Source organism: Athene noctua, chromosome 12 (genome assembly GCF_965140245.1).
Source record: "Athene noctua chromosome 12, bAthNoc1.hap1.1, whole genome shotgun sequence".
Taxonomy (NCBI): Eukaryota; Metazoa; Chordata; class Aves; order Strigiformes; family Strigidae; genus Athene; species Athene noctua.
Window position 1 is genome coordinate 6766355 of NC_134048.1, and position 19320 is coordinate 6785674.

The window sequence follows — 19320 nt, forward strand, 5'->3', positions numbered from 1 at the left end:
TTATTAATTTAATGATTAACCTTAGTACAACCTCAGTTGCTCTTTCTTCAGGTTAGCCAGAGTTTTTCATAGTTGATCTTCATATTATCTACTGTGAAAAAATTGCAAAGCTTTCAATAACAAAACATAATATAACCAAAGGACACATTGGAAGACTTTGAACAAAAGAACTTCTTCTAAGGAGAAAATTTGTTCCAAGTGTGGGGAAGAGTTTCTCACAGCTGCAAGCTGTGGTAAACCATAGCAACTCCCACCGCCTTCCAGTCCTAATCCTTCCACTGCCACAGTCATGCTGTCCATTTCATAAATAAATGTCCACTAGTTTTGTCACACCAGTGCTCTTTATCACAACCTGAAGCAGTTTGGCTTCATGTAAACAAAAGTAACTGCCTCAGCAGCTGCAAACCAGCTTGCTGGAGGAGGGCTGTAGTCAAAATACTGACTGGAGAACAAACTGATTAAAAATGAATACAGGTATCCTGATGGAAAAGTGAGGTTTGCAAGGGAGGATGCTGTGAAGGACATAAAGTGTGATTTAGGCTAGAAGTGGGGGACTGGATTGTCTTCATCGCATAATGGCAGATGCTTAAAAATACTTTATAAGCAGACTTAAGATATGAAATGGTGTGAACTGTCCACAGGATTGAAATGAAGAAAATCTGAGCTGCTGGAACAAAGGGTGATGTGGAGACTCTGAAAATGGAGGCTGGGTACACTAAATCAAATCCTAGACCATAGCTGTTTGATAACAGGAAAAGCTGAAATTTTACTTTTATACATACATAGTGATTTTATGCAAAAACGTGATTTGTGAGAAAGCTTCAGTATCTTCCACCTATCTCCCACTGAGCTTTACAGATCCTGTTAAGAATATCATACATATCTTGAGAATATAAGATATAACATTTTGCTCACAATAAGCACTAACTAGGAAGCAGTTTTAATTTAAAGCCAGCTACAGTTTTGCTGTTTATAATAGTTAACAATGACTAAGTATACAGTTTATATGAATGAGAGATTAAAAATAATAATGAAGCAGCATTAATGAAAGGATTGCTTTTCATTACATCACATGCTCAGCACAAATGAACACATCCTGAAATAGGTTTTACTGGTTTAACTACCTATTTCAGTTTCTGAGTGGCACTTGAAGTGATATCTAAAAATAAGCATGATGTGTGTTTGTAAAAGCAGCTCAGCTTAGATCTTCCACAAATTTGCACATCTTTTGATTTTGAAGTGACTTCAGCGCATAGGACACTAACAGGACCAATGAAAACAGTTATAGCTGTCTGCACATGAAATACAGATTAGATCTAGAAAAAACATCTGCACTCTTGCGCTTCCAGTGTCTATGCATATGCAAACCAGTTATGATTGACTGGAATTCTGGAGGTCTGATTTTCTCAAAAATAACAAGTATTTAATTTCCCACCTATATGAGTAACACAATTTACGATCTTTTAAGATCACTGTCTTATTTCAGTGCATATGCTTGACGTGGTCCCCCTTCTGCCCTGCATCATTGTTTACAATGTGTATCCTATCCACATCCTTTTTCTTGCCATCCCAGTCCACCACACCTCATGACTTGATTTTTGGTCATTAGCTTGCTCCCCTATCATTCCTAGTTTATTTATTTTTCTGATTTTTTTTTTTAAACTACGGAACATATCTATTCTCTACTGAACACTTGATGACAATCTATTGCAAGCTTACAGGTGTCTTGAGTAAGAACCTATTGCTCAAATTCTAGTATTTCTAATACTTTATTGTCCTTACTCTGCTGCTTGCTGTAAATGATTCAAAGTCATTACGGAGGCAAAACTAGTTTTTAAGCTCTCATGAGTTGTTCCCATGCATGGCAGAAAGAAGAAAAGCTTGTTTTGTAGTAATGTAGCTAAAAGAAGATTAAAGGTGGCATTTCTTTGTAATACCTCCCCAGATATATTTCCCTCAAAGTCATATGTAGAAAAGACAGAAAGGAGAGACGCTGTGATGGTTCTAGCTTACAGTTCCTGTTTTGTGATGCAGAATTGCCTTCTGAGTATCTGGCTGGCCTCAGTGTGGAAGTGTAGCAATTTACTTTTAAATCTTAAGAATGGGAAGTGGGGAATCTCCTTTATTCAGGACAAAATTGTGTTTTGTGTAGGGACTGACAATATCACTAGTAGAATTATAAACATGAACATTTTTTGAAGGCTGGAGAATTAGGAGAAATGAGAGTTAAAATAAAATCAGCAAGGCACTTGGGTTTAAAGTATAACACTGTGAAGGACCAGGAGGGTCACCAACCAGTAATTTCTCTTGTTATGCCTGATCTGCCATAGTCTCACCGCCTGTTGTTTAGGTCTAAACTGTTCAAAGTCAGACTGTACTTTTCCTGAAATAGTGATTTATTTATCTTTTAAATGAATGTCTTCCTTCAGGATTCCCACACAGAACTCAAATGTTTGCAGGGAGGCAGACAGACCTGTTTCTGCCCTACCTAAATTGAATAACATATTAGAAAAAACCTAGCTACTTTCAATGTAGCAACTGTCAACATGTATGTAATTTCTATGCTGCAGTAAAATTTGTATTGACTTTAGTTTTAGCTTTGTCCCTCTATGCCTTGCTGTAACTGGTGGTGGAGGAAAGGGAGTCCCAAATACTGGCTGGGCTAAAACAAGTTCAAGGGCAGTCATCAATACTTTGCAAACTTGGACATATATTGGACCAGTTTTGATTTGCCTCGAAGAAGTCAGCACTACAGATACACAGTAAATCAACGACAGAACTATGCGTGCTGAACAAGAGCAGAAAAATCAATCCTACAGGTAAATCCACAATAAAAGCACTTGTCTTTTCACTTAACACTTAATTTTCCACTATGGAACTGATATTATGATCTCATTTTAAGTAAAGCCACTGCCTTAGAAATAAGCCTCACAAACATGTCTGTAAATACAATTCATGACCCGTTTCTCTTCTTTAGTCCTGATTTTGGGTAAAGTTCCCTTCTGTTGCTATTGGAAAAAAAGCTTTCAGAGCTTAAGATAGTGCATCCTTTATGTTGCTACATCTAGAATGTCAATGATACCAGGTAAAAATGAAAAAAGACCGACCAGCACCAACAAAAAAATTACCAAAAAAATGCATCCCAAACCTAGCAGAAAACCCCCTTGAGTTTTACCACAGAATTGAATTGCCTCTTGCTTTCTAGCAGTGTACCTTGTTGCATGGGCTCCACACATCTTAGATACATAATGACTTAAATGACTCCTTTTTCATAGCAGTGAAGATAGGTTTGAAATGCCTCATGCAACAAATTATTATTTTGATTAAGGCCTATATTATCCTGGCCTGTGTGATAACTTCTAACAAAGGGTTACTTTTTACAATAAATATGGGCTTTTAATCAGAAGTTTTCCACAGCCCCTCCGCCTTCTGATAGAAGCTTTATGGGGCTTACCAGCTGCCTCCTCCTGCACGCAGGGTAAGGCCATAAGCCACTCCGCAGAAAGGATGCGACCTCCCAGTGACAGTCAATTCCTTACGGCTTGCTGTGTAGCAAAATTGACACCTGACCAACACTAACCTCAAAATTCATAGCAGAAAGACAGCCTTCTCTCTAGGGAAGGCAAACTTACACTGTGAGAGCCTGTCAAACTTTCAAAAACTTGCTTTCCAGGAATGGTCACATTCATTTGACTCAGTTTCCTCTGTACCAGATAAGCCGTATCAAGAAAAACTGTGACTGCCAGTCTTTAATTTAAATTCCATTATCAAACTCACTAGCTGTGACTGGAAAAGGTAACTGGAAGCATTATCTTTTATGTTCAAAAATGCAATTTGGGGATGCTATGTGTAGTATAAATTATGCTTCAAATTTAATAAAAGACCTGAAGCAACTTTTCAGAAAAGTATGAGAAACACAGAACCTTCTATGACCTTTATCTCTTTTTATTTTTTGGGAGATTCCAGAGAGACTGTCTCTTAGATTAGAGTAACATGCCTGAAGAGGCTTGCCCTCCCCTCACTACTGGAAGGTGGCACAAAGAAGTCACTAAGGTGGCCAGACCCTGGAGGAAGGCCCACGGAGCCAGCATTGCTGAGCGGGGATGCACTGGCAGCAGGCCCTGCAGGCGTCGTGCAGCTCTCCTGAAACAGTCCCCCGAGATGGTTTGGGCACGCTCAGGCTTCTGCTTTACTTGGTCACTGGGCTCTGATCCACGCCTAGTCAACGGTCTGTTTATAGATCTGAACTTCAGCTTTGACTGGAACTTCACCTTGCTTTGCCTCTAGGTGGTTTAGACAAATTAACTTTCTCCTGCGCGGGCTGGTTCCCCAAACCCAGCACTATCTCCCTCCGCTTTCTGTGCTGCAGCGCTGCAGTGCCCTAAGGCAGGGTTAGGCCATTTGTTTACATATAAACATGTGGCACACTCCACCTGTACAAGTGTTTGGTTTTGCATAGCTAACAGATAACACGGTTGTAAATTTTATTGCTAAATATTATGAACATAGATTTATGATTTTTCCCCCCCAAGAACTGTGGGCCTGATTCTGATCTCACTTTTACCAATTTTAGGTGGCTATAGCAGGAACCCGTAACTTACACGTGCATGAAATTTGTGTAAAACTCTTTGGTTTGCTTTTCAATAGCACTAATATTACTCGTGGTTTTTGTTTAACATAATACAAACAACTACTGAAAAAATTATTAGGTCATTTTTCAGCCAGATGCAAACATAAATGATTAAAACAATATATTAATTTCCATAATTTTCCATTCATTACCTTATTTTATATCTATACTGCATAACAAACGTGACATTTTTCTGACTGTTACGAGAATGACTATTTCTGCTTTTCTCTATTCTGTACATTACTGGGTTGTGTCTTTTCCCTGAAAATATCTCTATCTAAATGACTATTAACAGATATTTTTCCCCATTGTTCTTCCTTCTGCACATTCAGAATGGATCACCACAGAGAGCTGCTATTGCTGCATGGATCCTTCTAGACATTGTCTCAAACTGCCCAGGATTTCACAAAGCAATTTTAGTAGTCACATCATACTTGAAACAGAATATCTAAAATATGTAATTGTGTTTTCTTATTCAAAGCATTAACATTTTGTACCATTTATATAATTTCTTAAGTTCCTGTAAAATGAAATAAATCATACACTAGAAGCTCTATTTTTTTTGGAAGGATACTCCAAAGTCTTGGGGGAATAATTTGAACTACTTATTCATAGAAAAAACATGTCTGTTTTAACATAAGATTTGTTGATTTAGTTGCTCCAAAAATAACAGTGAAAACTTGAATTTGAATGTCTTTGTAGGCTTCCTACGGGAAAAAAAAAGCATATGCAGACAAAAGGAAAAGGAAAGTTTATGAGACATATTTGCATTTGCTTTTCACCTTAAATTGCACAAGAATCAGAATCATTCCTGCACTGTTGAGTTTTCTTTGCTTCCTGAGTGGCTTTACAATTTTGTTTCCAGTTTACCTGCAAAAGCTACCAGCAGTATTGCAGTTGCCGTGGTGTGCAAGGGTTTGCTTTTCTGTTTGCATCTCTGGACACTATAACCCCCCCCGTTCGTACCTGTTTCCTTTACACGAACAGGACATATGGGGATGGGATATCATGTGCTGCTTCCCATACTATTATGAGTAGAAGGTCAGAAGCTTTAAGACCTACAATAATTTCAATTCAGATATGCCTTCTGAAGAACTTATTTCAAGAAAGGAAACAAAAAGTAAAGCTGAACACAACACATATTAACTTCATAATGGTTTTAGTTTGTTCAGTCAATATTAAACTGATAAAACTAAACAGAAGTAAATTATTTCAGAACAATTCTGTACAGATTTATAAAGAGATTTTCATGATGAATATAATGCATAACTAAGAGTGTTTATTTTTGCATGCTTCACTAATTTCTACATTCTAAGATCATTAATATGCACGATCATATCTTTTTGTGCTTGGATTCTTGGGTTTCATGTGTTGTTTATGTTTGGAGTGGTATAAAAGGTTATTTTATTTGAATGTGCAGTGTCTTCACTTGTTGCTACTTCTGTGATGTTCTATTGCAGAAGTGCTACAAATTGCATGGTAACAGAACTGATGCCATCATGAACTACATGCCATAGACACTGGGAAACTGCAAATGCAGCTGTGTTTATATCACCAGTGGAAAATCTCTTGTGCATCATCAACATGTGAGCAATGTCCTAACAGGGTTCAGCTATTCCATAGCTCTTCTGCTTTTATCTTACAACTATTACGTGAAACATGTTAAGGACTATATTTCCTGCAAAGCAAACCCGTTATACCATGGCAGGTGTAGGGTGCACCGGTTTACCAGCACTAAGCAGAAGTAACTGCAAAATGATCAGTGCTGTTTCAGTTCTGGTCCTTTATAAGGGTCCTTTCTAACTAAATAATGACAGATGCAGAAGGTCAAAGAGAAGGCAGCTCCTGCTGAGTCTAAAAATCTGTGTAATAAGGTTATAGAGATGACGAGATTAAAATATATATACATATTTTGTAATTAAAAGTTGATGTTGTAACTCTTTAAAGAGCCATCATAATTCAGTTTAAGTAGATCCAGTCACTGGAAATGGGTGTTAACTCCTTTCTGTGGAAAGGTAAGGAGGGATTATTGTTTCTTTAGGGGGGCTGCACCAAGGAGATAATTACATGCTGTAAGGTATAATCACACAGCTAGAATAAGGAGTCCAGGGCAAAGTGGGATGATGATATTTCTACTAGTACCTTTGACTGCAGTATAGGGAACTGCATTGTGTTACAATTTTAACCAAGCACATAGTAACCCAGGTATGCCACATCGTTCTTGTCCTCTCTGTGACCGTCAGCTGTCATGGTAATAACATTGCTATAGGGACTAAAGGGGAAGGGATCTCAGAGTCTCTTAAATGGGAGAAATAAACAGGCAGGGCTTGGGGGATATGTTTTGGGATAACAGGGTTCCACCATCAGAAATGTACGTGGCAATTTTGAAATGTCAAGATTTCTAGAACAGCCTTGATAATTGGGAAAGCCATTGCGAATCTTACTTTTAGACTGTTGGTCTGCAAAGCATTTAGACACTGGGTTCATACTGATGTTAAAAGGCTTAAATGAATGAATGAGTTTTCAATTTTTCAGAAGAATGATATTGTATAAGTGAACATATACCCGCTATTCAGCAGAATCCATAGCATTAGTGAATGGGGTTTTGTGATAACTTTTGAAATAGAGATAATCCGTCAGAGAAGTGTTAGTCAAATCACAGCATGCCTTTGCCTTTCCTAGAAGGAACACTTATTGCTCAGAATGACTGCCAGCATTATGTGTCAGATTTAGATATCTCAGATGTAAATGTCTTTCAGTCTCATTTCCGTTCAACGTACACATTGAGTCAAATCACAAGTGAAGCACAAATAGTACTTTAATACTAGCAGATCATTCTCTTGGGATCCTGCTACTCACAGTGGTACCCTATAAACCCTGAGGTACCACACATATAGACGATACTGTTATGTACTGCTAATAGAAAGTTAATCTGACCCAGAACTATTCTGTTTCTAATTTTGAGAAATTCGGAACAAAATCTCACTCCTCTTAAGTGCTTTATTATATCAAGTTGAACACTACTATGAGGCGCAATGGTTCCTGCAACTCAGGCTGATGACTCAAAAACCTTAATCTTCTGCTGTTGATGACCTCGAATCTTTCTAGACAGTAAGCGGCAGAAAAATGATGGATTTTGCTGTACTTTCCCAAGCTGCTCTACTGAACAGACACAAGAAGCCCAGACTGGGCCTTTAAAAAGACACCCATAGCATGAGAAAAAACCTTGTTAATTCTCACATTAAATTTCAACATTCATGCAGGCTGTGACAACTTACTGCCTCACCTCAGCCATGTCCATTCATTCAAAACCTCGGTTATCAAACCAACAAAATGCAAGTAAATGCATAATTTTCAGGAAACGGATATTTTACAGGGAAGCCTAATGAAGACAATTTTAGAAAGCATCTTCCTTCCTTTGGAAGTAAAACATACACTGGACACAAAGGAAAATATCAGGCTGCATTTAATACATACAAAATTATTGTTTGTCATGTATTAGCAGTGTTCAAATGTAAGCATAAAGCAGACAAAGCACCAAGTTTGTAAAGCCAATCCACGTAATCACGTAATTGCTGTGGGAGATTAATTGTTCTCACAGCAGTTTTACCAGGCAAATGGGCCTTTGTGGATTCCTTTACCTTGATTGATCCGTGCTGCCAAGTTCAGGCCATCTCTCGCTTCAGTCCCCTTCAATACAAGCCAGGCAGGTTCCTCTAGAAAAAGAAATACAAGCAATTTTGTAAGATAATGATGAAAAGCTTGTGTATCTGGGCAAAAGACCAGACTGTTAGGCTTTGTTAAATGGACTTTGTTTTTTCACAGTATGGGGAAAACTGATTCAGTCTTCCCCTCAGTTACTGGTGTTTACTCACTGGTTGGAACTGATTCCATAAGCTTTTAAACTTGGGTGAGACAGGTGGGATACATAAAGCATCTCTTTCTTCTGTTGTGGTCAGGATGACCAAGCTGGTGTTTACAGTTTCTAATGAAAGATTTCATGGGAAGACTTGTTCTGCTTAGCAGCTAGCTACCTGCACGAACCAGGGAACCTACAGAACTGTCATTGGGCATTGTGTGAGCATGGTGAATGGTTATAATGGCTTCATGATATCTTCTGCCTACTCTCTGCTAAGTAAGTACAGACTGACATTAGATTTCAACAGCAAATAGTGGCTTTGTTGTGTTTCAATATGAAATGGACTCTAAAAACTGGAACTTCTGGCAGATTTTTCAGTTCATGATCTACAAGTTACTCCTATGCCTTAACTGGGAGCCAAAACCTCTGTGATGAAAAAAATGTTTGGTTTTCAGGTGTGTTTTCTTTTTAGAGTGATTTAAAGAAGAAGGATTTTTCTTTTCAACTGCAGAAGTAAATGAACCGTGTTATTGACTGAAGAGGGTGACTTCAGTTAGGTGCTGTGGTTACTGCAGTGCACTCCATCTGCAGACACAGCTGAGAGCCATTTGAACTGGAATCCACAGAATTACTACAGCAGGAGCAGACATACTCCACCTAGATTTAATCTACAACAAATGTCAGTTGGCGAAATACTACAGGTTCCCAGGCTGTAAAACTCTACAGAAACACTAGAAAACAGAATCAGATGCCAGTGTATTTCACTGTGTGGAGTACAAGCAGACACATTCACTTTAGTTCAGAAGTCTACCTTAAATTTGTAATGCAGCTTCAGCTACCCTGGGAGATAATAACCAGCAGTTCGCAGAAGTCTGCTTCCAGAAGTAACTTTTCACCAACCTAATGCAGTTTCATAAGCAATCTTTAGAACTGGGCTGCTTCATTATTTGTATTTAATTACACTTGTATTTAATTTTCACTTTTAATTTGTGCATGGCTCGCTTTCTCTTTCCTATCAATGTAATTACCTCTTAAAAATAACTGCCAAGTTATTCTTATTCCTTTTCAGCCCACATGTGCATCTACAGTACATGGTTAAATCTTGCAACAGCCAGAGTGAATCTAGAGTATAAGATGTTCTGATACCAGGTATGAACCCTGATTCAGTGTAAATCATGTTCCTTTGTTCATCAGCTTCGGGTAAAAGTAGTGAGCAAGGAGGACCATGTTGAAAGTTATATAACGCAGCCCACCTCCCTCCCCCCAACACACCTATTTTTAAAACTTTTGAGAATTTTAAAAATTAAATTAAAAATTGAGAAATTTTAAAAATTAAAAATGGAATTTTAATATATTCTTTCTTGGAATATATGATGAAAGCATACCATAGAGCAGTTTAGCTAAAGACAGAATTTGCCTGGAATTATGCGAGACCATGGATGAAGGCTTTGTGACGGAAGCCTTGGTGGCAATGTTACTTTAAGGAGCTCCTGAGTTATTTCCCAGCCCCTGCCTATTGAGTCTCCCCCTTGCTCCACAAAGTACTGCTCCTGCCATTAAATCCTCCAGCTTATTAGAAATGTGTGAAGCAGTAAATAGAGACAACGCAAAATACATACCACCCTTGATTTTTTCTTTTGGATTGTTTTTTTTCCTTACCAGGCAAACATCAAATTCAACAAGCACAACTTGGAGACAGTATACCAGGGCTTAAAAATTTTCATAGAACTTCAGGAGTTAGGTTAGCACTTACTTAACTGCTTTACCTGATATGATTCAAATCCATCCTGTACATTTGTTCAGAATTCTTTGCACATAGTACACAGACCTGTGCATTTTGTACATACAACTGTCCGCTGAAATCTAATAGGAAACCTTTTTATAAATTTTAGGTGAAAAAAAATATCCTTTCCAAAATTAATCTGCAACCCCACTAGTTAGCAGATGAATAATCTCAATAAATATATTGTGAAATGTAGTACTAAAGCACACAGATTTACTGTTGGATCACATAGATAAGAATAATGACACCCAACCACCCAAAGGACTCTGAAAGTCATGCAGAAACCACTGTAATACTAATGTTTACAAATTACAGGAGGTCGTTAATATTTCTGCTGTCACTCATGTCTAAAACAAAAACTTGGAAATTCTCAAGTTGCAGACTTTTTGTTTGCTCATTGGTGCTTTGAATTCACACTCCAGGGTTTAGGTCAGCCCCTTCTCTGTCATGTTTGTTGGTGTTATTCCACCTCTAAGCAGTTTATTTGGGATAACAAGCCACTCCAGCCATCACCTGTCCTACATGGCAACAAGGAAATAACAGCAGTATTAAAGGATTAATGTGACCGCAACTGATCGCTTCTGTTTCACTCGTGCTCCAGAATTTTCATGTTTCTATCACTGCATTTCTAACTTTGCTTTTGTTTAAGTAGACCTGACCTATGCTATCCACAGCCTGCTTGACTGCTTCATTTTCATATTATCAGTTATCATCAACAAGTTTTTCCACAGCTATGACCTTATTTTTCCCCTTCTGCGCAGGGTTAGGAATGTTAAATACACTTCGATAGAGAGGAAAAAAAAAAAAGTCCTGATTGAGACTAGTCTGAGGGCTTTCAACCTTTAAGGGCTACATTACTAACTTGCCAGGGGATAAAAGCCCATACCCCTTTGCATATTTATTTGCATAAATACTAACATCAAAAGTTGCACAAATTTACAATATTTCCTTTAAATAACATTCTATATGAAAACCACAAATAACACATTGCAAGCAAACCTGCAGGTGACTTATACACTGTCCTATCCTTGACTGTGGGAAGATTACGGGTTATCATGCTCTTTGGCTGCATCCATTTTATACCAAAGTGATTTAAAAATACTGAAGGATACAGATGATATACCAGGAGAACAATGACTGCTCTGCATGTTTGCTTACCACATATCTACTAAAGGTGCATGGAGACAGGATTAGATAAATCCATATTTGAAGAGTATCTTGCTCCATAACTAGACAGAGTTAGCTCATATTTGCCACTTCCAAACAGAACAGATGATTTTGTGGTCCTGGAGAAATGTCTAGGTTTTGGAAGCTTTGCATTTTTCCTTAAAACAAATCTGGGATCAATAAAACTTAATACTTAGACCAAATAAGAAGTGAACATCACCTGTTTACTAATGAGGCCATATGTGAGATGACACACAAGTTAAATTAGTCTCGGCATGGAACATCTTTTAGTGCTGTAACTCTGTATGCTGTCTGTCACGGTACTGTGAATGGAGACAGCTTTCAGTGCAAAGGGAGATACTTTTCCAGAGAGACAATTAAACAGGCAGGGTAGTCCTAGCAAAGAACCTGGGATTTTAAAACACACAAGAGTAACCTTGTAGCAACACAGTAAGTTTTCTACAGGTGACAAGACAAGTGTCAGATGAATTTTGCTCTGATGTTTTCCTGTTATAGAGAGGGAGAGAGATTAAATATTTGATGGAAATTAGTAAGGACCATGTAGCACCCCAGAAGTTGGTAGTTTTTGATATTTGCATGCAGGACACGTGTTTGTCCATCACCTTTAAGTGGTATTCAGTGCTCATAATGAGACATATGTCTCCTTTAGCATGCAGATTTCTGTTGTCAACCTGATAGAACTGCACAGGAATGAACACAATAAAGTTAAATGAAAAATAATGCTAATTTTAGCACTCGTTACAGTAGGTCTATTCAATTTAACTCAAAGTAAGATCTGTGATAAAGCCAGTTTATTGGTATTAACTCACCCTGTAGAATTTTGTAGCTAAGATGTTTTCTATTAAATTATGTAATATCATGTGAACAAAACCCCTAAAAACCTCACCTTTGTGGAAATATTACCTGTTTCAGAGCAGATGGGAAATCCTCATGCAAGTTCAGGGGTTAAAGAAGTTTGAGCATCCCAAATACATCCCCAGTCTGCCCAAGGAACATTTATTTTGAATGCCAAAATTAAAGAGCAGGTCCAGGAAGTTCCTCAGACCTGAGGTAAATAGGGCTGGCTGTCCACAGCTGTGGCAGGCCTGGGGCAGGGAAGGCTCTCAGAACACCCCCACTGCAGCTGAGGCCACACTGTCCCCTACAGAGCAACAGCCAGGGAGACTGAGTAACTATCAAACCCCTCATCCTTTCTTCTTCCACTCAAGAAATGTGCTAAACTTTTTCTTTTTTTAAAAAAATAAAACTAAGACCTATAATTACAGGTCTGCCCACCTGCGATACAGTGAAATGCAGGTATGTCTTATGGGCGTGATAGTTTAGGTCGAGTTGGATGATGGTATTGTCAGCATTAAATAACCAGGTTCCCAGTTGACAAGGAAAAAAAGATAGCCCCCCACCTTCTTTAAACTTCTTGCATTCTGAGCATTCTTTTCATAAATCATTTAATAGCTGCCCTATTCATAGGAAAATGTATTGCTGAAGCTAAACAGTGAGGATTTTTTTCCCCTCCACTCTCATTGGAGGGAAGCATAATAAATTAAGCCTGATTTGCATGCAAGTTTGCATACACAAAACTCTTGTCATGAACCATCAAACAATAAGCTGCTCATGTCAGAACACATTGTTCAAACAACAGTGTAAAATAGCTACTGAGCTGTAAGGCACATCAGTATTACCCTACTGCTCCGTGTTACTGATACTTTGCCACAACAAATCTATACTCCTACAAAGGCAACAAAAAGAAACTCAGCAGCTTTGTATCTCTCACTGTGCTGCAGTTCAAATAACCTCCATTGCTTTGTGGGACATCCTGATGGGAGGGAAATTCTGAGTCCTAGGTGAACCTCTATGCAGAATGTGTAAGCATAAAGAGCTTTTCCTAATGACACAAACGTTAGCCCTCTCTCTTTCAGTGCGCTGCCTGGAAGCATACATCAGTTCATTTACTGGGCAATGTATCATTAGCTACTATCTGTGTCATGTTGCCATGAAACTTCTGGCATTACAATGTTGAGCAGATTGCTTCTGCAATTGGTGGCTTTGCAGGACTAAAAGTATGTTACTAGTCCAGCTGGGTGTGCTGATATCAGAGGTCACCTAGACACAATTCCAAACACAGAGAAAAGCTCTCCCGACGTGGCATGTGCTTACATCAGAGCTTCTGACAGCTCTTCATGGGAAGTACGGGCATGCCAAGGTTTAGTGCTGCTTACCTCTTGGAACTGCACATGCAGAGCTTGTTGCGAACACCTGCTGAGTGCCTGCTTACCTTGATTATCTCCTGGAATCTGTCAGAGGAACAGAAGCAAGGGGAACTAATTACTGTAACTCATCACTAGTAACTAGGAGGCAGCAGGAGAGATTTCTGGAAAGGATTGAATGAGAGCAGTGGTAACAGTTCAGGGCAGTTACCTAACAAAGCATCCTTAACATTTGAAGAATATTGCTGTCAGTCTTTGTCACATAGTGAAAGCACATTGATGTAAATTTAAAAAGTACAGAAGGCTTCTGTCTAGGGTGCTCCCTTCAGATTGCCTCTGGCACATTTAGCAGAAATGAAGGACCACTTTCAACAATAAGAAATTGTGCAGCAGACAGACTTCACTATTTGTTTTGGCAACCATTTCCATTTAAAACACACTCAGCTTACACCGCATAAGCTATTTCTTTTCCTATGAGCCCAATGCATGCCTACAGAATCTCCTAGCCTCCTGGTTCTATGACTGTATGGACTGAGGGAGCTGGTTTTACACGGCCTCCTGTGCTTTCCCTTTTGGGTTTTGGCTCTGGTGGTTGTGTGAATGTGCTGCCCTAACTGCAGGCCTGACCTGCTTCAGTCTACTACGGCAGTCCTGCATACCCACAGTATTATTTAAATCACTCACGTTCCCCACTGAACTACAGTTGCACCTGGAATGAAATGTGTGTTTAAGAGGTGAAGCAATGCCATGTTACATTTTAAGAACATGATGTTAATAAGCATAGCTCCTAAACTTAAATTTGGAAAACCATCCAGGGAGCTAGAATACTGTTAGGTAAATTAAGATATGGCAAAGACAATATAGGCAATTCAATTAACTCTTAAACTGGGACCAGAATGATTAGGAGCTCAGTTAGATGGTAATCTAGTAGTTTAGGATCGCATCACTACTTGCTCACATTCATCTTTTTGACTCAGAGAAGAATATATACTTGTCATACCTCCTTTTCCATGGTTGTCAGCGATGTGATTCCATGGGAATTACAAGCAACCTGGGTACGTCTGTTCTAGCAGAAATGTTATAATTGTGCAGCATAGAAATCACTCGTTTCCTAAGCACCACCTAAGAGCCTATGCACTCAGAACTGCTTTGTTGCTTTAAGTGAGGCAGGTTAGCAACTGTCATCCATCCTATGCTAAACCTGTGACTTAGAATCAACAGTAAGAGAATGAGAACAATTGGAGGGATACATGAGAGACAGATAGAAATAATTTCAGAAAAAATGAAAGGATTGTGGCATGAACCAAAAAGATGCTGGTGTAATCTAGCATGTCCTCAACAATTTTATTTTTTTTTTCCTGGCACGTTTATATTTACTCATATGCTAGTCTTAAAAACTGACTCAGGTTTATGCTATTCAGCTGTTCTGTTGATTGTTCCAGTGATGATAATACGTTAAAAAAAATGGGGTTTACTAAGGGGATTAAAGATCAGATCAACTCTGGCTTGACTTTTGTGCTGCTAATTTAAATCAAAGCAGTTAGATGGCCTGCTTGATTCATGGGCATGCTAAAAATATCAGATGCCTGTCAACTGGAGGCATGAAACTGTAAACTAAAAAGCTGGTGGCTGTACAATTGCTGTAGCAAGAAAAGAAAAAGGAAGAGCAGAAGAAGTATAACATAAGGTCTTATTAATGTAAAACAGGATTATGAATATGCTCTGCTGCACACACCCACACCTACACGTGCTTTAGAGATCTGTAAATATTCTTTAGCTCTCCATTCATTTAGTTTCTGCTACTACAAATAGAAAATTTAAGCATCTGACTTCCACATACCATTTCCAATACTAGATTTTGGTAAGGACTTAGCAGGCAAGAGGTTCAATTTTTGCTCATCCGATGGTCATTTTTGCCAAAAGACAGAGCTTATCTCTCTGAGCAGAGAAAAATTTCAGTGAGTGGTGAAACATTTTAGAGTGGTATATACAAATATCATTGTAGAAAAAAAAAAAAAAAAATCAGGAAAACCAATCCATCAGCTACATCAGTTAATTACTGCCTTAGGTCCCAATCCAGCAACTACTGTGTGCTTACAGAGGCCTTTGAAGCCCAAGAGCATTAAGAAGGGCTGTGTCACCCGCATGGCCATGGTGTCCTTTGCAGGGTGACATGCATCAGTCAGCCAGTGTTGGCTCAAACAGGCACTGAGCTGAGCTTCTGTTTAAATAGAGGGGAGCTGGGGTTCTTGGTACTTTGCAAGACCACTCCATGAGAGAAAATTTTATCAGGAATCCTTGTTAAAGGAACGATTAACAGTTTTTTAACAATTAAATAGAAAATGAGTAGCATGCAGGTTAGAAATTAGAATTAGCTACTTTTAGAGCTGCTTGACTCGTCACCATGCTTCTTAAAGAGCGATGGATATCATAGGCTGCACAAGGCTAAAAACATCGTCTGCTGCACAGAGATTTGGAGAGGAGTGCTTTTAGGATTTAAAAAAGAATCAAAACCAAGTTGAGGTAAAGCATAGTTTGTATTGCAATTTAGCCAACACAAGACATGCAAAAATTAGTTCCAGAAAGGTATTCTGAAAATTAATTTGCACAGGATATCAGCAGGCAGTATATTGTACAAGTCACTCAGGAAGGGTTGTTTGGGTAGATGAAAGTCCTTACCACCTTGCAACTAGATCTGCAACATAAACAAGAAAAACTCGAGTGTCTTTCTGTCCAGGTACTGCCAGCCCTGCAGGCTTCGAGCACACGACAAGTACCAAATGAGATGCACTTAACAGCAATCCCTCCAGGACCACAGCAATACAGATTCTTGCAGCTGTCAGCACTTGAAGCAGGGACAGATAGAGGTTACCAGAAGCATACAGCACGCTCTTGGTTCATACTTTACAGATCCTGAGGTGTGGGTACTTGGGCAAAAAATCACATCGGTCTGGGTCAGCTGTTTCCAAGATCCCTTGTAAGGGTCACTGTAAAGTGCCATAAACTGGCAGTGTTATTTATGAACTGGCAAACCTACTGGGAAGAAGTTTCATTATTTTCCTCACCTGGGAATGTTTTCACATGAGGCAACAAAGAAACTATTGACACTACTGAAGAGTGAAGAATTTCATAATGTATCCCATCATGAGAGAAAGGTTAGTGCATTGTAATTCAGAATGCATTTGGCAAAGTCCCCATTGCTATTTACTGGAGAAGTAAATACTGGCAGGACTGGAATGGGATTTTCCTTTACAAATACATGCAACACACCTCCTGGTGTCTTGAACAAGGAGTAACCTTTAAGCTCTCATCAGTTTTTTATCTGGAAGATCAGGTATTCCAGAATCTTAAACAGTTAAATACAAATCTTTAAGGCTCGTGGTCTAGCTTTCCACTTCTTCCACTTGGAAAGAGTATTACAGTGTTACATGTTTGCTTTGTAACACAGGTATGAATAAACTTATGATATTTTGCACAGTCCTGCAGTTTCTTTTTAAATATGTTTTCATACATGATCAAAGAATTAAGGTCATACTGCATTTGGAAAACTAGGTAAACAATAATTAGACATTTATATCCCTGATTGTTTACCGAGCATTGAAAGAGTGTTCATCACTGCATCAAGAGGCTGCAGCATTTTAGTTTTTTTTGGTGTGCCATTTAGAAATCTCCTACTGTTTACAGAAAGCAACCACGGTTTGCAATAGCCACACCAAATTTTTCCTCTCTCTTACAAAATGGTTTCACAGGGCAGCGTGTGCTGGCTGTCACTTGCCACTGATGAAATAGGGAAGGTTCTGTCCCCCAGCCCTGCAGTCTGTCACAAAGTGTGATGCAGCTGCATGCTGAAGTGCCTCATCATAATCACCCCCAAACTGATTCAGCACAAACTATTTAAGTTAGGTTAACTACTAGGTTAACATTAGCAAGTCTTAGTAGGAGTTTTCTTGAGCCTGGTTCACTCTGAGTCAAAGTAAAGAAATGATTACTTAAGCATTTGTGCAGGTAGTTAGGATGCGAAAGGCACTAACCACCTACAGGATGGGGTGATGAGTGATGGAAACTTCACAGGCAGCCAGGACAGTGAAGAAGCAGCTTCAAAGTGAATATTAAACACTGCATTTGTATCTAGGCAAACCATTACCATTAATAAAGTAAATATCAGCATAGCATGATCTTTGCTTAATCCAGTAAAAAGCTCCACAAGAAGCTTGGCCCTTAAAATAAATATGAAGCACAGAGTAAACTGCCATGCAGACTAATTAAATTTCCTGCATATTGACTGTGACAAGAGATTTAGCAAATCTTACTGGTAACAGCTCTCCATTGTATCCTCATCATTAGTGCAAGCTTTGCATCTAATGTGGCTCCCCTGTACTCTTCTCCTAAACTCTCTGCAATTATCTGATCAAGGAACTGGCTTGGATTTGGCAGATGAGTGAGCCTCACATGTTACCTTGCCGTGACTTCATTTTACTTAAACCTAGTGGGTTTTTTCATTTGGTTGGGGTATTTTTGTAAATAAGGACTGTTGACTACAAAACATTTTGTTCACAGCTAACAGGTTTAACAAAATTTCTTGAGCTGTAGATGGGGCTCTACCTGAACTGCTGGGGCATGAAGGACCCTGAAAGCTCCACGTTCTCAGGTAAAGCAGCACCTGCAGGACTCAGGGTTTGCAGCTGATCCCATGACTATGTGGAACAACCCTGAGGCTGCGGTACAAGGGATCCCGGGCTGCCCAGATCTCTGCTGTGAAGCCCCAAATTGCTAAAATGGTTTGGGTTTCAACACCCACCCCGGTACTAGAGCCAGGGCTGAAGTCACAGACTCTGCTGCTGTGGACCCAGGACATGGAACCAGGAAACTGTGGGATAAGAACCCTGGGAAGGTGTTTCTAATGAGGTCAATGACAGTGAAGCTGCCCCAGGGATTCAGCAGCAGTTTACCTCAGACGTATGTAGGAATCATTACTCACTTATCATTAGTCAAGACACACTCCCTGCCATTGAAGCCTTCTAATACTTGCAGTTTTACTATGGCAGAAAAAAAATCAAGTAGTAACCTATTCTGACCACTTCAGGGCTGGATGTTTTTGTGGCAAGATGGGAACAGCCTTTAAGCATTAATTAGACATTCAAACCAACAACAAATAATTGCAGAGTCATGGAACACAGTGTCCACAGTGGTATGTGAAGATAACTGCATCTCAACACAAAACACAGTCTGAGAATGAAATAATCAAAAATCTTTACAGACAAAACTACTCAAAGTTCTTGTGGCCCAAATTCTCTTTTCAAGCAGCATTAGTCAGCAAATAAATCAGACTATAGGTCTGTGAAGATCAGCAATGTTTTAAGTATATTTTACTTACAGGTCTTAGTTGAATAGCTTCTTTAATAGCATACTTAGAAACAACAAAATAAGCCAAAAATCCACCCCTAAAAACCAGATGCTTTTCCCTCCAGAAGCCATGTATTTACCGTATTGGTAGAATACATGAATAGTAGCATTACCTCTGACAGAGCAGTGCTGCTGCCCATGTAAGAGTAGCAGTTTAGTTTCCCTGCAGGTGCTAGACAGTAGCTCCAGGAACGTACTGATATGGCTGCTTTTCAAAACCAGTTCTCTCTGAAAAACACAAAAATACAGACGA